This window comes from Chamaea fasciata, unplaced genomic scaffold (assembly GCF_029207755.1).
Source record: "Chamaea fasciata isolate MVZ Bird 193981 ecotype frontalis unplaced genomic scaffold, bChaFas1.0.hap1 SCAF_4, whole genome shotgun sequence".
Classification (NCBI taxonomy): Eukaryota; Metazoa; Chordata; class Aves; order Passeriformes; family Sylviidae; genus Chamaea; species Chamaea fasciata.
Window position 1 is genome coordinate 7,366,651 of NW_027094089.1, and position 16,384 is coordinate 7,383,034.

At 40.8% G+C, this 16,384-nt stretch overlaps 1 long non-coding RNA gene across 1 annotated transcript in view; it reads right to left on the minus strand.

The window, feature by feature from the left end:
* Nucleotides 1-583: 583 nt before the first annotated feature.
* LOC136288072 (uncharacterized) overlaps nucleotides 584-16,384 on the minus strand; it is a 63,862-nt gene continuing 48,061 nt past the window's right edge. Inside the window, exon 3 of the long non-coding RNA XR_010720479.1 lies at nucleotides 584-1,881. This is a non-coding gene — a long non-coding RNA (uncharacterized lncRNA). The remainder of the gene's footprint in view (nucleotides 1,882-16,384) is intronic.

Sequence of the window (16,384 nt, forward strand, 5' to 3'; positions counted from 1 at the left end):
TCCACTTAAGCTTATAGTTCATAAGGGAATTATTTGAGGTTACTCCACCTATTTGATGAGGAGGGATGGAAAAAAAAAATAAAGAGGATTGCTCTCTCAGACAGTGGATTCTTCTCAAATATGCTGGCATTACAATTTTCTTTCAAGTAATTTCTATTATCTGTATATCTTTACCAATATGGACTGGGAAGATCTTTAGTGGGGAGCAGGCTGCAGCTAGACTCTATTTTAACAGGCATTATGACATTTAACATTTCGTTTGTCTCCATCAATGGATTGAAATGTTAGTAGCCAGCAATAATTTTTTGACAGTTTGTTCCTGCTCTTGGCTGTTGATAACTATGAAATGGTATTTTAGTATGGAAGGTCTAATGCTGACAAGACATATCTAAATTAAATACATGGGTCAAGGTGACTAAAATACCATAATGATTATGACACAATAGGGGTTAACCCCTATATTTTTTAAAGAACAGATGAAGGTAGATTATTAAATATGTAAATTCAACTAGTATCTTTTTCTTTCATTGCTTTTATTTGTTTGTTGTTTTTTTGGAATCACATTGCATCAGGCTGGAATAATGTTCATTAAAGAGGATTTTTTCTCAAAGACAAATATAAGCTGTATAAAATGGTGAAAGAACATCACAGTCAGTTTATATGAGTAATATTTCTCTTGATTGTAGTATTTGTACCATGTACCATTTTTCTTCATTTTTCCCAGAAAGAAATTACTTATTTAAAGGTCCCAAGAGATTTTTGAAAAGGTTGTTAGAAGCTACAAAATAAAGAAGGGTTTGGGAATCATTAAATGAGCAAACCATAATAACTAATTCTGTATGGATATCTATTGGTGTACAGATATCTGGTTACCTGATTGTTTTCCTTTGAATTTATGCTGTTTCCATGCTATGAGTTTTTATTTGACTAGTTCCTCATTACATCTCTGCAAAAGCAGGTTACTCTGGTTATAAATATGTTACATATACTGACTTTCTTCACTTCAAGGTACAGCCGTTTTCAGACATATGGTGTTTGGATTGCAAGAGAGTGATTGAGTTTCTGTTTGGTGTTGCTCTTCTGTTCATGTCTAAGACTTTGAATAGACACAGGGGGCAGAAACCTTTATGACACTGTTAACAAATTATTTTGTAAGGAAATAATAGTATTAATGGTAAAGTTGTTAGCAGAGCTTTTGTGACAGCAGTTATTTTTTATTTCACATTAGTAACTTTGCAGACAAAATGGATTACTAAGGAATCTAAATTTTGTGAAAGTAGGCTCAGACTTCAGGTAAACATTTGTCTTCTCTGTTAAATTTTTTTTTTAATTGTAAGATAATAATATTCTCATATCTTTGAGACATTATGCAATGATTTTCAATTTTCTCTGAGAGATACTGAATTTATCAGAGCAACAGAATAAGATTTTAGACTCTTTTTTCTTAATGATCCATTAAAACGTTATTCAAAGGGAGTTTGACTCTCAAAAAAAAATCAAGTTTCTTAGGAAAACATCAGGCTGAAATTTGTGGAAGCACTTGTTTCTTTTCACCATGTATGAAATCAAGATGATGTTCATAATCTGGAATGTGAGAGAGAAGGGGCTTGACCATTGAATAAAGAAATGGGCCATTTGCATCGGGCCATTTCTATGGTGCCATTCAGTGTTTGAGTAAGGAGATTACTTGAGACAAAGCTCTTGAATGAGGAACCCTATTGGCCATGAGGTGAGACTGGCTGAGTGGCAAGTGGAAAGAAGCTTGTAAGTGTCAGTAGAGTGGAATATTCCAGTTGAAGTAAAGAAATAACAAGAGTCCTCAGTAAAGAATTTACAGTCCTCAGAAAATGTGTCCAGTTGTGATGTTGTTCCTTCAGAGCACTAAAAGAAAAGAGAAAATTTACATCTATTAGACAGATGAAAATTGTCACATTTATTATCCTCCCAAAGCAGACAATCTTTTTTGGCTTTAAAATAAGAACTGATGTAAAGGTTAAGATAATGCTTCCCCCCCCCCCCCCCCGAGATTGCATAAATATATTGCAAATAAAGTACTTTTAGAAACTTTTTGCCATTTTGACAGCAGTTCATATAGATGATTCTTTTTCATTCTTTTCCAATGGGATGCAGAAAACAAGCTTCTTTCATACTCTGTCTTGCTGTTTATCCAAGAGACCTCAAAAGTTAATGTTAGAAAAACAGATGCAAATCATCTGATGCTGAGCAAGTTTCACTGGCACTATGTTTCATACAAATGTGTCTTGGCCTTAATAATGGTAGGATCAGTTTGATGTTACTGGCCATTGGTCCTGGTCTTGAGAAGTGAGGAAACACCTACTTTTCTCCTCTTATTTTGATTGCAAAATGTTCAGCTAACTCTAGACTCCCAATGATCTCAAGAAAAAGCAGAAATTCAGGACTCTTAAAACTTTCCAGGATTGTGCTCAGAGGAGTATAGCCACCAGTAAATTTTACTGCAGTTATGAAATATGAACCATGACACATCTTTTTTGAACAGCTGAAAAATTCTGTTGTAACTTACATTCCATCATTAAGCTTTCCCTGTAATGCGTTTTACTCTGGGACCTGAGAGACAGCGTAAACAATGATTTGTTACACCCTCACCATTGTCATAAATGTATTGGGACAAGTGGGATGTTTCTTTAGGACAAAGTAATTTTTTTAGTAACATTCACTTCACTTTCTATTTAACATAGGATTTTTATTGCCTCGTATATATATATAAACAAAAAACCCCCAGAAATTATAAGACTTTTAACATCCTTTTTGTAGTGTAATCAGGCATTCTATGCACTCTTACTTTTCTCAGTCAGACTATAAATCCTGAGGGATTTTCCCTTGTGAACCAAATTTTTCTATCTGTACTAATCTGGTGTGTTGCTACATCAGCCTACAAAGTAATCTCAGTGGAACAAATTCCGGTCTCCAATACTCCCACATAAATTGAAAGCAATCCTGTAATAACGATTACACCAAAACCAGAATTTGACGTAGTGGTTTGAAAGAGCCAGGCAGGCAGTATTTGCCTTCAAACACTTAGTTTTCTTTTTGCTTTCAGAACCACAGTCTTCTGTGTCTTAATGTGTCCTGTAGAATTGTATGAGCAGAAAAAATGTGAAAAGTGATGTTTACAACTTTCGTTTTTAGCAAAGTTTTGGCCTTAATTTCCCGCTGAAGTCAATGGAAGGTTAAAGTGTTTGGAGGAGAGGTGGCACTGGGTCTCCACAAAGTTATATTCCAAAGCATTACAAAATGCTGATGGAAAGGGATTATTACAGTTAAGGGTAGTCAGCTAGTTAGAGCTGAAGAAGATCACGTCTCATTTACATTTAGTTGTAACAATGGTCTAGAAACTGCTTTGGAAGACCTCGAACTCTGTCAGATATGAAGAACAGCAACCCCTTTTTAAAGATCAATATACCATAGCACCCATCCAAATTGCCTGTAATATTGGAATTATTTCTTATACTAATGAAATTATCTGCCATGACTGTGCAGAATCTGCCATGTCTGTGCACAATCTGCTTCCACTATGTGGTGTTTCCTTATAGAATGATTCTTACAAGCAAAAAGTCCAAGTTTAGACTAATCTAATAAGTGATTTTCAGCTTTTGCTTTTCAATGCCTCTGGTTTTGCTATCTCACTTTGTGGGTGCATAGAATCCAAAAATGTAATCTCAAGCACTTAGAAAACATCAGGTATGGACAAACTTAGGAATTTTGCATTAAATGTAGTTATTAAGCAAAATTCAACTGCATTTAGTCATCGCCTTCTAATCATATAAAGGACTGACTTGATTGAACAAAATGGAAGTTTTGCATGAAAAAGAGAGTATGTAGCTACCACCTCAAGTGTGCAGTAGGGGATTTTTGAAATAAGGGAGTTAACATTTAATGACTTATAGCATTTTTATATTGTAGTACATATCACTTCTGTGTAAGTTATTTTGATTTTCATGAAAATTTAAAGACTGACTATATTACAGGTTGTCTTCTACATAAGCACACAACTATTATAGGATAAGAGGCAGGGAATGAATGCTCCTCATAGCAGCAGAAACGTTCTCAAATTCTATCCAGGAGACACTGTTGCAATACAAGCACAATATATTCCTATCACTGTGTTAACCTCAAGTTCCTATATAAGCTCATGCATATGTTGAATTTTTCATGCATGAACACTAACTTTGAAGACAATGACCTATTCATATTCACAAATACTGCACAAAGATAACCATTGAAGGATGATTTAATCTTTGTCAAAGCATGAACTTTTTTTTTTATTTTATGAGAAAAATGGACAGGTTCATTGCAAGACTTTCCACATAAGATACACTGTTAAGGATAAATTACTACATTATGTGTTGTAACCAATACTGTGCATAAGCATATAAGAAGTAGAGTATATTGCCTTATAACCTAAACATTAAAATAGTGTTGGGAAAATTCTGAAGTTTTTTTCCCAAGGGTTCAGTTTTCACTGAATAAATCAGAATGAGAACTTCAAACTATGACCTCATTTTTAACTGTTTTTATTTAGTTCTATCATGTGTGTGACTAAATTCAGGTGAATTTTCAGATTTACCTGAAAATTCCTGACCAAATAGAACTATTACATTCACAGAATCTCAGAGATATGGAGAGATCTTTGTGAAAGACACCTTAACAGCTTTCTGGCTCTTAAAATGCCAGATCTCTTTTTCATAAAAGCAGAAATCTGCAAAGATGCTTGGCAGAGATTTCCTCTAGCTGTTGTATGACAAGGAGCTAGCCCACAAAGGGAAAATTTTGAGCTTCTGACTCCTCTGAGACTGGCTAGAGGTGAGGATAAAATTCAGTACTTTCACCATGTAGTAGTTTGAAGGCAAAACAAATGAGAGGCTCTAAGTTAGAGATACAATTTAATAGAAAAAAAAAAGAAAAGAAAGTAAACTAGAATAGATGCAGTAATACAAAAGACTACTGACAGAGTCAGAATACAACTTGAGCGTAGTGATGGAAGCAGTCTAGATGAGGTGGTCTTCTTGAAGCAGTGATCCTGTAGAAAGGTTTGGTAGCTCGGGTCCTCTGGGAATCCAGTGGGTAAGCCTCCTCTGGTGTTCAGAGTCTCAGCTTATATCCAGGCTGGAATACTTGGTTTTTCCTTCTGGGCAGAGCATCTCACAGTGGGATGGTGAGTCATGTGATAAGGCCTGATGGGCCCATTAACAGGAGGTAGTCCAGGAGGGGGTTATCTGTGAGCTGTGCAGCAAAGGTGCTGATGGGCTCATTAACAGAAGATAAGCCAGAGTGGAGGAGGCAGGGAGCACTGCCTCACCTGGTTTCAACAGTTCATGAAGATGGTGATAGAATATACTTCAACCCAGGACACACCACAGTCTTCAGTGTCTTTTAACTGCTCTGTTTTCATAACACCATTGGAGCTGTGCTGCCACCCACACGTAGAAACCCTCTGGATTTTGAAAAGTACCAGCACAAAGCCTGTGTTGCATTGGAGATGGACTTTTTACCTTTCTCTTAATACATTTCTGTTCACAAAGGCAGCAAGCTGATTTTCTATGATTTATTTTTAAATGTTTTGTTTATCCTGCATACACAAAAATTTCTCCTACTTCTCTAAAGCAGAACTTTGGGTGGAATATTTCATTATAGCAATCAGCAAGTCATCTGGTGAACATGGAAAATTTTAGATAGCCACAGATTGTATCAGGATAATTATTCAAACATTGTGCTAAGAGGTATCCAGTGTTTTTACCTCCATAGAAGTTTCAACTGAATCAGCACAGCACATATGCACACAAAAGGAGAGGCAGAAAATGGTATTTCCCTCTGTATTCTGTCAGGACAAAATGGGAGAGAGCAGTATCAATTCATATAAACCATACAATTCAGTGATGACAGAAGTGCACATATAGTATCTTCTGGCACATGTAACTGGAAACACTTGTTACTTAGTCTGAAGATGAAGTGCCTGTCATAATTGGAAATACTGCTGGAGGCACAGATTCTGGTGGAGAATCTCTAGTAGCCAAGCCATACCATAAAGACATGTCATAAACCTCAGACCACAGGCTGCTGTGGTCTGAGGTACAATCCTCATCACTGTACTCAGAAGATCTGTATGCTTAGATCCCCACTGTACACATTTTACCCCACAGCAGTGCAGATTTTTAATAGTAAGTCAGTTGTGGCTGAAAAGTACAGCAACTTTCCATTGATATATTTGCAGGCCTAACAAGATACAGTAATAGACTGCAGCCAGTGCAGTCAAGTTCAGCTCTACTGGAAGTCTAGGTCTGCTTATTCCCAATTTCCTGCCTCACCCTTCTTGTCTGTCCAACCCTGGCACTCATGTGGACTCACAGCAGATGCACAGAAGACTCATAAGGAGTGTCCAGGTAAGTAATCCTTTGCCTCATCATACATGTGTTTAATGCAGCATCTCAACTGCACTAGAAATCATGATAGAAAGCTCCTGACGCACAGAATGGCAAGAACTGCCAGATGTAAATATTTCAACCCTGAACCAGGCTTTGGACTGTGAATTTGGATGCCAGTTTCTCTGTGCTTTGGAGTACAGTTCAGCACAGACAGTTGTCAAAGGAGGCTTCAGGCAGCAGTTAAAGGAAGGAGTCTCAGGTGATGGAGGTATCAAACACTTCCTGCCTTCAGAGGAGCAGCTGATTTTTAAGGGACTGAATCATGAAGATGTAATTGCTAAATCAAAGCAAAGGCAAACTCCTTAGACAAGACAAAAAAAAAAAGTTTTGTTTTTTGCAGTCAACTTCACCTCTCCATTGTGAAAAGGACAGCTTAATCTGCAACACAACCAAAATCTGAGTGGCAGCTCTCCCCTCCTGCTTCTTTGGTCAGGGCTTTTAAGAGTTTAACTTTCAGTGGCCACTTGTGCCAAAATGCAGCCACATTGCCTGTGGAATTAAAGATTTCTAAATGGAAGCAAAGAGTTAAGCAGAGCCTGAGGGAAACACTACAGCTGTTACCAGCGGATCAGAGGGTTGAAGTGTGTGACTCAGGTAGGAATTCCAACTTAATCCAACCTCCCACTCAAAGCGGCAGAGTATGGGAACCTCCTGCATTCAGAGGGTCTATGGCAGGAATGCACATTTTATTTCTTTTCCTCCTATAGTGTGGTAGTGAAGATTTGCCTTTCTTTTTCTTCAACAACATACCAGTGAAAATAAACCAAACAGGCATTTTAGAGAACAATTTCCAGCCTACAGCCTACAAAATACACATTTATATTTTTTGCAGGAAATCTGAACAACATTAATTATTATAAATTTAATAATTCATTATAATGTTTTTAATATTTGATGAGTAATGGAAAATATTTTGAGCTGTTACATATTTTTATTAGGAATGTGACTTAGGTCAAACAGGAGTGGCTGTACAACAATGCAGCCACGTTTTATTTATTTAGAAATATGGCTGTGGTCTGTGGTTTTCTAGTCTGAAAATCCTATATATTGACAGAACACAGTCAGAACTCCACATCATATATGGATATTTGATGAAAGTATATAAAAAATTTAATGGTAGGTGTTATAAATGATCAGAGGCAATTCCAAAAATCAAAGATTTAATAAATTTGAAAATCAGTTCCGGAAAATGCCACGATAAACTCGGACAACATCAATAGAATGCTGGGTGGACAATCCGGGAGCAGCAAAGGGTGCTTCTCCAGAGTGCTGCCCACAAATTCGGGGTCTCAGGGTAGGTGTTTTATGCCATTTTTCTACCCTGAGGCAAAAATAAGACGGTAACAAAGAATGCGGATTCGCCCAAAGAACACGACATCATGCAAATAATACAATCATTGAAATGTCTTGCGTCCCGCAAGGGATGTTTGAAAGAGCTTCCTGAGGAATTGAAAAGAAGTCTGAATGAAAAGTCTCTGAATCTTCTGTTGGAAGGTTCCTGCTGATCTCTGCCCAGATCGATATCGGATCTTCTGATTAACTGTGAAGATGTGGTCAGCCCGTGGTTAATGGGCCGTTTCCCAGTTAGCTCTCCTGCAGATGTCGAAGTAACACCTTTGGACTAAGAAAGATTGTGGAATGTAAGGAGACGCCCTCGGATTGTTTCCAGGAGTCTGGGTTTTTTACATCCCACTGTATCGTTTTACACACACAATTTTTAATGCAAATTTAATACAGTACATCTATTACAGTCCCCCACCTTTTTGTTTACCCATTAAATTCATGTTTATTTTATTGTTACAGTTTTAAAGCCTGTTTAAAACTACCCTTCACCAAGAAAACCTTTTCCCTTTTTCCCTTTTGAAATGTTTTTAACACTTTTCTTCTGTTATTTTCTCTCTTTTTTTTTCTTCTTTTCTTCAGTCTTCTTCCGCTTTTTCAAACTCATCCTAATCCTCCAATGATACTTCACAGTATTTTGGATGGGATGTGTTTTCCTTTTTGATCTTGTTTTCAAATTTCTTCAAAGCCTCAGCAGCTTTGCTGTTTTCCTCCAACGCCATCAGCTTTGATGCTGCTGAGAATTGTCCGGCCTTTCCTCCAGCTAATTCAGGATCAATGGGCAAGGCTGCAATCTGCATTCCTTGCAGAGCTGAGTGAATTAGCCTGATGAGACAGGGGATTAGGCATGGTAGGAAAATGACTCCAGCTACTGAACACAAAATGAAAAAGATTATTTTTCTCCACCAAGCCCCTTGCCCAAACAGCTGATCCCACCAAGAGGCTTGGAGTATGGAATTCCATTTTTGAATGGGCACATGGGCCACCTTTTTTATTTCTGCTGCCAATCCCCTTATTGTCTCTCCATAGTCGTCTATCTCGATGCAGCATTCTGATTCATTGAATTTCCCACAAACTCCCCCTTCTTCAGCTAGGAGGTAATCGGGGGCTAATCGATTCTGGTAAACAAATGCCCTCATTTGGGAATGTTGTTTGGCCAGCAATTCCAAAGCCTCTGATGTGTGATTGGAGACTATTTCTACCACTGCCTGCAATCTTATCAGCCTATTCAGGAGGTATATGGGGGTTCTATATCCTCAGCTCCCATCATTTGCCCAGGTTGCTGGACAATAATACTCAATTATTCTTTCAGGAGGCCATTCCTCGTCTCCCCACCTCTGGCTTCCCCCTGCCAAAGGTAGTTCCTTCTTCAGATCTCTCTTTTGTCTGTCTAGAGTCTCATACAAAGGGGCCCCTAGAAGGTTACTTTTAGTCCTAGGCAAAATGAAAAAGAAAGGCCTAATCATCCCCAGGGTGCAAGACCCCTTCCACCTTCAAGGTAACTCGCTGTAAGCTTTCTTTCCACATATCCAGTAAATGCCATCAGGGGCCTTATATTTCAGGCTTACTTTATCAGGTTCTCCCCAGTAATCTCTCAGACCTTGAAGGGACTGGTCGGGGTTAGCTCCGGAGCTCTTATGCCAGCATAGTCCAATTGAATCAAACCATTCACAATTGTCTCCCTTTTTCTGACTCCAAAACCCAGCTGGGGGTTTAGGCTGCCAGGTCTTAGAGTTATCATTTGAATTTATGGTTAAAGTGGTCGTGCAGGGGGTGTAGCCCACTACCTCTGTGAACTCTTTACCTTCCCTGCTAATGCAAATTGTTCCAATTATTCTTTTTTCCAGAATCCATCCTTTGGGTCTCTGAATAGTTTTCGAGATCCGAGTATTATCCCATTTTAGAAGCTGCTCCGGGGTTAAACCCTTACCTTTCCATGGCCACTTTTCTGCAGATTTCAGCCCTCCACAGATCCAACAGTTAGACCAAATTCCGTGGTGATTTCCTGCATCAAATCTATAGATAGGTTTTGATTTGGAGCAGGCAATCCCCAATCCTTGTATTGTTTTTCTAATTGTTCATAGTGCTGGCTCAAGGTTTTTAACCTCTCTTGTTCAATTCTTTTCCTTTTTGCTTCTGCTTCCTGTCACCTCAGTTCCTGTGATAACATTCGCATTTTGCCTTCCGGATCTAATCCTTCTTCATTCCTTGAAAAGCAGAAAGTTTCATCAAACTGCAAACATGCTCTATCATCATCATTCTTGGGGAGATATTATGGGTTCACTATGGGAGAGTGTTTTTCCCTCATATTTCAAATTCTTCCCCACCCAATACATTTTCCCACTCTTAGTACACATGTCCAATTTATTTTTATCATAACACAGCCTGTTGATTTGATAGTATCCCAAAAAGGTGGATTTTCTTCTTCCACCTAACCGAACAGTCCGGTTACATTTATCACAGACAGGAATGGTCGGTATTTTTGTTTCCCTCTTGTAGATCTTATGTACCATTGACTGCCCGCTGTTAGTAACTGCCTCTGGGTTGTGACACACCACCCCCGTTTCCAATTTGCAAATTTGGAATTGAGTGCCGTTGATGTAACAGTATCCTTTTCTCTTCCCCAATTGGCAATCATATTGTGCTTGATACTCCAGGGTTTTTTGTCCGTCTTGTATAGTCTTTAGACAAGACTCACAATTGTTCCTGCGGTTCAGCCCTTGCAGGTTCCTGGGATTGAATCCCTCTGCTTGGCTTAGGGTCATGCTCAGGACTACTAGGATTGCCCACCAGAACATACCTCTGCCTCTCCCTTCGTCCACGGGGTAGCAGTCCGCGGCGGGACATTCCATCTTCTCAGCAGCAAGCGCCTCTGGGAACCTGTGAGTCCAAGCTGCGAATCTCCTTTTGACGAGACTCCACCGAGACAGCCTGATAGTATCGTGATAGAACAGTACCTGGATTGCCCTTCGGCACTCAATGGTAAGCACCTCTGCTTCAGCATCTAATTTCCCACCTATTCCTTTTTTGTATATTGACCACCACTCTAGAGAATCTAACTCTAGCAAACCCACGTGTTTTGCAGTTACTAAAAAGCGGCTAGTCTCTGTTTGCTCTTTTTCCAAGCACTTGGTACACAATCCCCCCCCCCCCCCCCCCCCCCCGGTCAGTACCCTCCTTTACAATGAGTTACGCAGATCCAATTACAGTAAACACACTTGAAATGAACAAAGGGAAAACATTCACACTCCGGTTCAGTGCAGCTTTTCTGCTCCCTTCTGTTCATTTATGGTGACATTGTAATCTGATCTTGAGGTCTCCAGGAGACGAGGACACTTTCCACTCCGGAGTGTGTTGTTTAGGTTCCACCTTCTTTACTCTTGATGCGTGGGTCCAGCCTTTTTCAGCAGTCCTGATTGCTGTATCTGTGGTGAGAAGGACTGTGAAAGGACCTTCCCAATGAGGTGCTAGAGGGAGTTCCCTCCAGGCCCTCACCAGGACTTCATCTCCCGGTTTTATCCTGTGGATAGCAAATCCCAGAGGAGCACTCTGGGAAATCAGTCCCCTCTTTCACAGATCCTGCAAATTCCTATTTATTGTGATTAAATATGGTTGGATTTGGGTATCCTCTATCTGAGGATGCCCAACAGGCATTCTGTGCTTATATGGCATCCCATAAAGCATCTCAAACAGTGACAATGCTGTATCAGAGCGAGGCATGATTCTAATGTTTAGGAGAGCTAGAGGAAGACGATTTACCCATGACATTTTTGTTTCTATCATCAATTTTGAAAGTTGAGCTTTTAAAGTCTGATTCATTCTCTCCATTTGTCCTGAACTTTGGGGGTGCCATGGGGTGTGAAACTGCCACCAAATACCTAAGGCTTCTGCCCTTTGTTTGATAATTTTGGAAGTGAAATGTGTCCCCTGATCAGAATCAATGTTATCAACTATCCCATAACGAGGAATAATTTCTTCCAATAGTGTTTTTGACACTATTTGGGCTGTGGCTCTTGCCTTGGGGAAGGCTTCCACCCAGTGGGTCAATTTGTCTACTATTGCAAATACAAATTTGTACCTCCCCACCTTAGGTAAATCAGTGAAATTGACCTGAATCCTTTCAAACGGGCAACAGGCAACCGGACGGCTTCCTAAAGCTGTTTGTCTGGATCTGGCTCGATTTACTTTCTGGCAGATCACACACCCATATACCTCTAGTTTTGCCAATTCATAAATCCCTTTACACCCGAAAAACTTTAAAAATTGTTCTGCTAGGGCTTGTGCCCCCCAATGTGTTTGCTTGTGCAGTCTTTTTAGAATTTTTCTGGTGTATTCTTTGGATACCAATTCCCTCCCATTGGGCAATTTCCATTTCCCTTCCTCTAGCTTACCTCCTATTTTCTTGAATCCCTCAATCTCCTTTTCAGACGGTTGTGGGGGATATTCTAGGATCCCTTCTTCCTCAACCTTGGGTATACTTACTGTAAGTAAGGAAACTCTTTTTGCCTCCATGTCAGCCAGGTTGTTTCCTCTGACCTGGAATTGCATACCCACGTGGTGTCCTTTGACATGGACGATTGAGATCGCTTCTGGTTCTCTAATTCCCTCCAGAATCTGTCTTATTATTTCCCCATGAATCAGTCCTCGCCCTCGAGTGTTGATCAAACCTCTTTCTTCCCAAATTTTTCCAGAAGTATGGGCCACCCCATATGAATACCTTGAATCAGTATAAACTGTGCCTACTTTTCCTTTTAGTCTTTTGAGTGCTCTGAGCAAAGCATATAATTCGCGTGCTTGAGCAGACTAAATAGAATTGAGAGGTCCTGATTCCACCACCCCTCCAGATCTGCCATCTATTATGGCATATCCTGATTTTCTTTTTCCCTCAATCACTCTAGATGATCCATCTATAAACCATTTTTCTCCTTCTTCTAATTCCTCTTCTCCCAGATCTGGCCTTACCTTTGTTTGTAGTTCTACCATTTCGATGCATTTGTGTGAGTTTCCTTCCAGTGCTTCCCCAAACAAAAATTGGGCTGGGTTCTAAGCAGTTGCTGTTTTCAGTTCCAAGCCATGGAAATGCACCAGGATAGCTTCATATTTCAGGAGCCTGACATCTGTAAGCCACTTGTCTGCTTTTTGTTGCAGAATGCTACTCACATTATGTGATGAATAAACAATCAGGGGAGCCCCAAAAGTTACCTTCTTGGCTCCTTCCACAAGCAAGGCTACCGCTACGATAGCCTGCAGACATGTGGGCCATCCCCTGCTTACTGGGTCCAGAAGCTTAGAAACATATCCTACTGGCTTCTTGGTCCCGGCCCAGTCCTGGGTTAGGATACCATGGGCAGTGTGATTACTGACATCTATAAACAATTGGAACTGTCTTTTCACATCGGGCAGACTTAACACCGGGGCAGTGGTTAATGCCTCCTTTAATTTCTCAAATTTCACTTCATCTTGTTCAGTCCACTTTACCCTATCAGTGTTTAGTCTTTCATAGAGAAACTTTACCTTTTCACTGTATCCTTCAATCCATTGTCTACAGTAGCCTAGAAGTCCTAGTAATTGCCTAATTTCCCTTTTTGTGCGTGGAGAGGGCAGAGCAATGATCCCAGCCACCCTCTCAGGATATGATTTCTTTTTTCCTTTTGATATCCAGTGTCCCAGGTACTTTACCTCAGATTCCGTGATTTGAAGTTTTGCCTTTGACACCTTCAATCCCCTTTCCCCTAGAAAGTTCAGTAATGAGATAGTACATTCCCTTACCTCATTCTCCCTGGGGCCAGCCACTAGAAAATCACCGACATACTGTAGCAATTTTGTTCCTTCTGTTGGTAGAAGTTGACTAAGTAGATGTTCCAAGGCCTGGCCAAAGAGATTAAGCAAGTCCACAAATCCCTGAGGCAACGATGTCCATCTAAGTTGTTGTTTTCTATTCGTTTCTGGGTCTTCCCATTGAAAGGCAAAGTAGTCCCGACTTTCCTCAGCCAGAAGACAAGACCAAAAAGCATCCTTTAAATCTATAACACAATACCACACATCTTCAGGGGAGACCCTATTTAGGAGGGTATAGGGGTTGGCCACCACAGGAAACCTTGTTTTTGTTCTTTCATTCACTGCCTGGAGGTCCTGTACCAACCGGTAAGTCCCATCTGTTTTCTTTACTGCCGGGATGGGTGTGTTGTGCCTTGACATACAAGGCTCCAAGGTTCCTTTGTTAATCAGGCCATCTATCACCTATTTCAATCCCCTCCTCCCTTCCAAAGGTATAGGGTATTGTCTAACCCTTTTGGGTTCCTCGGGTCTTTCTATTTCAATGGAAATTGGTTCGATATCCAATTTCCCCACCTCCCCTTGAGAGTACCAAACCTTTTTATCAATTTGTTCCTCATCTTGTGCGGTAAGCTTGTATAGATTTACCACCAACTGTGAATCTCTTACAGTCAAATTAATTCCCAGTGCAATGATCATATCTCTTCCTAACAGATTGTAATCAGCTTCTTCTACTGGAAGCAAATCTCCTACACAGACCTTGTTTTCAGATTCTATTTCTACGTTTTTTATTAGGGGTACCTTAAACGGATCTCCTTTAGCACCTATTACTAACATCTTTTCTTGGCATTTACAACAACCTGTCCAATTTCTGCACAGTGCTCCATTCTCCCCCTGTGTCTACCAAAAATGTTATTTTTTTCTGGGGACCTACTTTTAACTTTCCCAAAGGCTCGTTTGATGTCTTGGTCCCCAAAATGAAAAGCCTCCTAATCTTCTTGAAAAACCTTTTCATCTTTTATCCTTTTTCTGCAATCTTTCTTCACGTGTCCCTTCTTTTTACAGTAAAAACACTCAGGAGGTTCCTTTTTTGATCTGGAATCCTTCTCTGAAGGATTCGTGGTTTTTCTCTGCGTTGTTCTTACCTTATCTCGATAGCATTCTTGTTCTGCACCTCCTTCACAGCCGCTACCAGTACCTTAGCTTGTACCTTTTGACTTTCCTCATCCCTCCTCATGTATATCTTTTGGGCTTCCCTTAATAATTCCTGTAAAGTTTTCTCCTGCCAATCCTCCATTTTCTTCAATTTCCTCCTTATGTCTTCCCAAGATTTAGCAACAAATTGTGTTTTTAACAACACTTCCCCGATAGGGGAATTGGGATCCGTTCCGAAATAAACCTGTAAACTTTTCTGGAGTCGGTCTAACCAATCCGACGGGGATTCTTCTTTTCTCTGACATTCTCCAAACACTTTACTGATGTTCTGCCCCCTTGGTACCGCTTCCCGTGTGCCCTGAATCATGATATTCCTAAGGTCTATCATATTTCCCCTACCTTCCTCGGTCTGAGAACTCCATCCCGGACTTTGGCTAGGCCGATTCAGGTCCCTGAGAGTACCCTGGGGGCTGCAGTGATCGCAGTCTCGGATCCCCGCCTGTTGGATCATGTCCCATTCTTTGGGGTTAAGCAGTGATCTTAAAATGGACATAAGGTCCTCAAAAGTATAAATGCTACCTCCCAGAAAATCATCTAATTTTTCAGCCACCCCAAACGGATCGTCCAACAGTCTGCCCATCTCTTTCTTGAAAGCCCTTACGTCTTCGGTATTAATTGGAACATTTACAAAACCAATAATCCCAGGGGCTGTGGGCACTACCCTTAAAGGGAAGAAATGGAGCTTTTCTTCCTCCTTCTTGCTCCCCTCCTCATTTGCTTGCTTCGCCTTTCGTCGGGTTCTGCTAGCTGGGGGGAATCCACAGGGGTCGGTCGCCGGACACCCATGGGTTGCGGGGCTGGTGGAGGAGGGAAAAGCGGCTGAGGAGAAATCAGGGGTTGTGCCAAGGGATGTGGTATTTCTGATGGTTGTGAGGGAAATGGGGATGTACTCTGTGAAGGGGCTTGTGGGACTTGTAGTCCCAGAGCCTGTGGGTGTGGTGCCTCTAGAGTTTGAGGTGACAGCGCCGGGGGTTTTGGTGTGACCACCAGGGTCGTGAGAAGGGGTGTCTGATTAGAGGATGTTTCAGGAGGTAGGGGCAAAAGTGGGGGAGGCAATGGAGGTATTGTTTTAGAGTCCTGGAGTGTAAGGTATGCAAGGTTTTGGTCCGATCCTGCAACCGGGATTCCTTGTGAGGGACCTGGAGCCAGTACAGGCTGAATTAAAGGTCCCAGAGGCACTGAGGGGGATGCCTGAGCTGGTTCAGGCGGCGGCGTGGGTATTAAGTATGGAGATGGGAGACAGTCAGGGGGGTCCCATGTGTCACTTGGAGCTGAGATACCCTTTTAAGATCTTATAGCAAACAATCCTGTGCTGGATCCTACCCATAATTTTGCATATTCCTTTACCTCATGGCCCTGCGGTTCTTTATTAGCTACATAGTTACATAAAGCCTTGCAGGTCCATTTTTCAAATGTGCCAGAAGTGGGCCAAACTACATGATTCCTTAGCTCTTCCCCCCCCAAACCTCTATGCAAAAATAAATAATTTTTTCCTTAGACTTACCTTTTCTCTTAGAACAATCCTCCCAATGTTCTAACATCTATCCCAATGGGCTTTCCCGTGGGATCTCGACAGACTTACTCTCTTGTTC